Genomic DNA, 6,000 nt, shown 5'->3' with positions numbered 1-6,000 from the left:
CAGAAAAACAGAAATGGAGGTGATTGTGGCCAGAACTCGCGCTTTGACAATGGCTTTTGTTGCCCCTCAGAGCTGCCCCCCAGAGGCCTGTACGGGGAGGGGCGATGTGGGGGGGGGGGGACAGACTGTGCCTGACAACCTTGGTTTCCTTCCCCTGTTTTGTCTACTCTTTTTAGTGACTTTTGCATATAAAATGTCTCTCCTTAGGCAGGAAGAGCCTCAGTGATAAGATGCCCAGTTAGTTATGACACTCAAGCTTCTTGCAGGAAAGAAATATTTTTTTTATGTCATCATGAAACTGCCCAGCTCACCTAGGTCTGCCGTGGAAATGGTGGCTCTGAGGACAGAAGGGAGATTAGAGCATCTGACCTGAAGCTCAGGCAAAAGGGAAGGCCTGGGATACCTTCCCTCTTCCAGCCTGAGTCAGACTGGCCTTTCTGCTGTGCCTGAGTTAGCCAGAAGCAACACATGGCAGTTAGGGAGGAAAAGGAGAGGTCAAGTGTGGGTTCCTGGCCTGACCCGGCACCATCCAGAGGAATGAAGCCTGAGAAAGTGTCTCAACAAGTCGTCACTCTGGGGAAGGAGGTGTGGGTGGGAAGGGGCATGCATCCGTGTGTGGCTGCCCTGAACCTCCTGCCTCATTGGAACAACTTGTCCTGGGTCCAGTCCTAGCTCCATTAAGCAAATGGAGATCTGCCAGGCTGCCTCCACAGACCACGCCCTCAAACAAGACGCAGGATGACCTCTGGCCAAATGTTGCTCTGCCATCTCTAGCTGAGTCTTCTTGGATGACGGCCCATCTCTGAGCCTCTGTTCCCCCATCTGAGAGTTGGGGGAAATAGTGCCCATCGACCTGTGCGTTGAGGCTCAGAGAAGGTGAATGCAATGTATCACCTGCAAAGCTCAAGGCATTTTATGTGCAAATATTATTACACAACTGTCCCACTCAGAGCCTTAATGATAGTGTTCGAGAAACTTTTCCTTCCAGAGATGTAGCCCTGGAGACACAGAGATGAATCAGGCAGGTGTCTGCCCTCAAGGGCACACAGTGAGCAGGGGAGACAAGACAGGCAAACATCCGATTAGAATCACTGTTTGTAGTCCTGTGAGATGAACGTGCAGCTTTGGAAGCTCTCAAGAGAAAACAGTGTCTACCTAGAAGACATAGGGAGTCAGCATATGACCTAGGCCTTGAAGAGAGAGCAGGATTTTATTGGAATAGGCAGTTATTGGTAGAGGATGGACATTTTAGGAAGAGGGGACCACATGAACAAAAAGTATGGTGATTGAACATGACCCAGAATATTGGGAACACAATGAACCGTCTGAAGGACTGGAGAATAAAGCCCATGATGGGGAGTGGCAAGAGGGAGGTGAGAAAGAAAAGCTGGTCCAGACTCAGAAGCTCCTGATAGAACTGAAAGGGATCTCACAGAACAACACGATGAGAACTTTCTGTGATGGAAATGTCCTATGTCTGTACTGCCCAATACGGTAGTCAGTGGCCACGTGCAGCTATTGAACACTTAACGTGTAGCTCGTATGATGGAGGGATAAAATTTTTTGTTTTATTTCATTTTAATTTAAGTTTAGACAGTTACATATGGCTGGTGGCTACCATATTGGAGAGCTTAGCCATCGAACTCTGACAATAACTTCAAGTGTCTAGAGAGAGCCCTTGACGCCCTTCCCTTGGACAGTTCTGTCCTCAGCCCATGCATCGGGAGCTCCCACACAGGTCATTCTTGTGGTGGTACGGTTGCGTGAACGAGCTGGGCTGAAATACGACTTGTTTCCTGCTTGCCAAGCTGAGCCTGGCAATATGGCCGCATCTGCTTAGGGGCAGGGGCAGCTTTTTCTAATTCTTACAAAGGCATTGCGTGGGCTGGCAGTTCTGCTTCCTCCGGAGTCGCTGTCCTCAGTGGTATGTTTGCAGGTAGAGTCAGGTTTCCTCACTGCTCCTGCTTCCCAGAGCTGCTGGGCCAGGTGAGCACACCTGGGGCATGGCTCAGGTGTTGTCTGTTACCGGTGGCCATTGGTCAAAGTTGGCCCGATTTTTTTTAAGGTATACGGTGTTGGCCCATATTTTTGAATTATTTGCCTATATTTAAAAACCAGCTGAATTCTCTTTGAAATCCAGATTATTTATCTTTTCTGGGGCTATAAATTCACAGGGCAGCAAGGACCTGAAGGAAAGTAACACCTGATCTGGCCTCAAAGAACGATACGGGGGACGGATGACAGATGCGGGACATTTCAGAAGGCATTCTGAATGTTATAGAAGTTGCTTTTAAAACACCTGGTTCATAATTTATTATTGCTTATTATAAGGACGCAGAGTTTCTAGTTGTAGAGGTTTAAACAAAATATAGATCTTTGAGATTATTCGGTTGAGCCAATTCATGTTACAGATGCACATGGTGGTCCTAAACCACACAAGCCTACAGACAAAAGCAGGGTAGCAGAGGTAGGAACCAAGCAGGATTTGACTGGCTTCTCTGGTCCCTGCTTTGTGAGGACCCCAGACCTGTCAAATCCCCTCACCCCAATAGTGTAAGGAACAAATCTCCAGGAATGTTTCTTATGGACTCACATGATGAGGCTACCAAACGCACGAATATCCAACTCAGTACATAGCAAGCAGTCCTTGAATGCGTTGAATGAATGAATGTGTGAGAGACTCAGTGAATGACCTTAAAATTGGGTCCACCTTCCTTCTACATGTTCTCATGTTCAGTGTATAATCTAATCAAATGTATATGACCGACTCTCGACAAAATACAATATGTCATTTATAATCTGTTCTCTTTTTACTGTTTATCTATTTACTTTGAGTGAGAGCAAGGGAGAGCAAGAGAGCACAAGGGGGGAGGGGCAGAGAGAGAGGAGAGAGAGAATCCCATGCAGACTCTGCTGTCAGTGCAGGGCCCAACGCAGGGCTCAAGATCATGACCTGAGCCAAAATCAAGTCAGACATCCAACCAGCTGAGCTACCCAGGCGCCCCTATAATCTGTTCTCTTAAAAAATAGATGCAAAATGGCTCTGACTTGGAGAAGCAGTGAATCAGAGCATCAGTGTTCTATTTTTCTGGATGTATTTTGTAGTCTCATAAAATACTAATATTTTTATTGCCCCCAAATAAAAATTAAGCACATTTTAACTATACCACATAGGAAATCTGGAAAAAAGCAATTGGGTGTTACTGCCCAACGTCAAGGCAACTGAAACTGGCCCTTCAGGCACCATTTTCTAAAGCCATCAGTGCCATCTTTGATCACAGCCAAGCAGCTGGCCCCAAGACCTTGTATCTTGCTAGCTCACAGATGTTTCAGTGAAAAGCCTTTGAGTCAATTTTCATTCCCTTTTACTACAGCTCTCTTGTTCTAGGACTCCATTGGGGGCACCGTAATTGTCCTCAGAAACACCTCTGCCCTCCCTCCATCCACTGTTATCCGTTGCCCTTGAATGAGATCAATGACTCTCAACTTTGCGTCTCCTTGGGACAAGGATCTTGGTCCTGCAAGTAATTGGGTCCTGGGGTGGAGAGGGAGCCCTTCTGGTCCTCCAGACTGGTTTGGACATGCCTGCACCAGCAGAAACTACTTTGTCTGTTACGGAAAGATGGTAACACATGGGGAAGAAAACTTGACAGGTGTTTTGCTCTTTACCGCTGTCTGGTAGAGTAGTGTGGGCTTCTTGCCTAGCATTTGCTGGGCTTCGCTTAACAGGAAGGACATCACTGGTCTTGATCACTGTCCCAAAATGGGCTCTGCCCCTTTGACAGCCTTTGCCAGTTGGAAGTTCTTCTCTCCATAAACATCAATAGGGCTGGAGAGAAAGCTCCACAGTGAAAACTTGTCTTTCAATATTTAAAAAATAAGTCTCAGGGTGCACTTTAGGACAGAGGGGCAATAAATTACAACTTACTATGTGCCAGAAGTTATGCCAATTGTATATCTTATTAAATCCTCCCAACAGCCTGAAGAGGGTCTTAAGCTCCCCATTTAAAGATGAAAAGGACAGGTAAAGAGAGTAATTGAATTACCCAAATAAGGGGCTGAGGCAGAATTCAAATCCAGGTTTTTCTAACTGCAAACCTAGTGTCCTTTTCTTAGTGTTGCCCTCCAGAAAGATCGTTTTTTTTTTCTTGAAAACACCCCAAGTCACACAATATAGTTGGCCTTCTCTGTGTGTTACCACGGGGATCTCATAAAGCACCGTATTCCCACCATAGTCAGCAGGTGCATAATGCACATGCAGTTAACCCAGAAAACATACTGTCTGAACTACCCTGGCAGAAAACCCTCAGAACCCCAAAGCAATTGTCACCCCGTGGCAAATGCCATCTGATCGCCAGCCCAAGGCTCAGCCTAAAACCTTCTGCAGGGTATCACTCTAAAGATAACCCAAAGGTCTCATAGCTTCCTGGTTGTGAAAACAGCAACTCCAGTAGCAGGAATTGAGACCTACAGATCGGTGGGGTAGAAATGAGGAAGGAAATGGCATGTTAAATGACTATTTCCTCCCCAGCTTGCCCTGTTCTTTCTAGATATAGCCCAGAACTTGCATAGCTACAGTGGGATAATTTGATCAAATGCTGAATGTTTTCTATCAATTTCAAGGCTGTTCAACTCTCTATCTACTTTCAAGTGTGGGTGCAGTAGAATTCCTGGGACATCTATGCTTCTAACTCTGCTGGGCTGATTGGACACAGATTCCCCCTCAGGAGGCCTTTCCCAAGCCACTGTGTGAACTGTCCTTGGCCAGCAGTGAAGCCAGGGTACCATTACCCTTCTCTGCTCCTCCGAAGATCTTACTGTACCTTCCACTTCTTATTGTCCCTTTCATCAAATGTGCTGCCACTTTGGTTCTTTCTCCCTCTCTCCCCGCATCTTTCTACTTCAGATCAAATGATTTGCCCACTTCCCCACTTTTGGATTTGCTCCATGAAGGGCAAAGCAAGGCTAAGTCCTTCCTCTGTCCTTTCCCTGTCACTTAGGCTCTCCTTAGCTTTGGGCAGGGGTGGGGTGGGGGGAGATCTCCACCCCGCTGTGAGCTCTCGAGATTTCAGGCACCTGAGCTGGGGCAGGAGAAAAGGTCTAGTTGGATGTGGTCCCGTCAGCCATCACTGTGTCCTCATACTGTCTGCCCCAAACCTCTCTCCTATCCACCACCGTCACCTTCCAGTTCTCTGGGTTAGAGCTTTCCTCTGTTTACCACTCCTGGGAGGCTAAAGCAGGGGCCAGAGGGGAGATGCATTTCCTTTCCTGGCTGAACTACTGACTGCTGTGGCTAAGCCATTCCTGGTCCTGCACATTACAGGGAACAAGAGAAAGAGAAAGCAAGAGTGAGCGGGGGCTCCAAAGACTGTTGTTGCATGGTTTCCCTTAAGCCCCAGAAATAGAAAGCCAGACTTCCGACATGCAGGGCCGCCGTGCAAACCACCAGACCACACTGCCAGATAAGAAAAATGTTAGATTGTGTCATACTTCCAGCTCCAGTTTCTGAAAATGGCCCTGAATGTCAGAGAGCTTCACCACGATTCTAAAATCAGAGAAGATGGAAGAGGGTGGGGAGTGGGGCAAAGGGATCAGGCACCTCTCTATCCTGGTATTAATTTCAGCCACAAAAAATAAAGGAAAAAATATTATGAAATATTAGTCGTGAGCTTTCCTTTTTATATAAAAATTGTTAATGTTTGTATTCATTTTTGAGAGATAGAGACAGGATGTGAGGGGGGGAGGGGCAGTGAGAGAGGGAGACACAGAATCTGAAGCAGGCTCCAGGCCCTGAGCTGTCAGCACAGAGCCCTACGTGGGGCCCGAACCCATGAACCGTGAGATCACGACCTGAACGGAAGTCAGCCGTTTGACTGACTGAGCCACCCAGGCACCCCATGAGCTAACTTTCTTAATCGCATGTACAAGAGGAGGAAATGAACTGGATATGAACAAGCATTGAGAGTGGGAATCCAACTAAAAAAATGTCTCCTTGGCCTT

Source organism: Prionailurus viverrinus, chromosome D1 (genome assembly GCF_022837055.1).
Source record: "Prionailurus viverrinus isolate Anna chromosome D1, UM_Priviv_1.0, whole genome shotgun sequence".
NCBI lineage: Eukaryota > Metazoa > Chordata > Mammalia > Carnivora > Felidae > Prionailurus > Prionailurus viverrinus.
Note: the sequence above shows the minus strand (reverse complement) of the source record.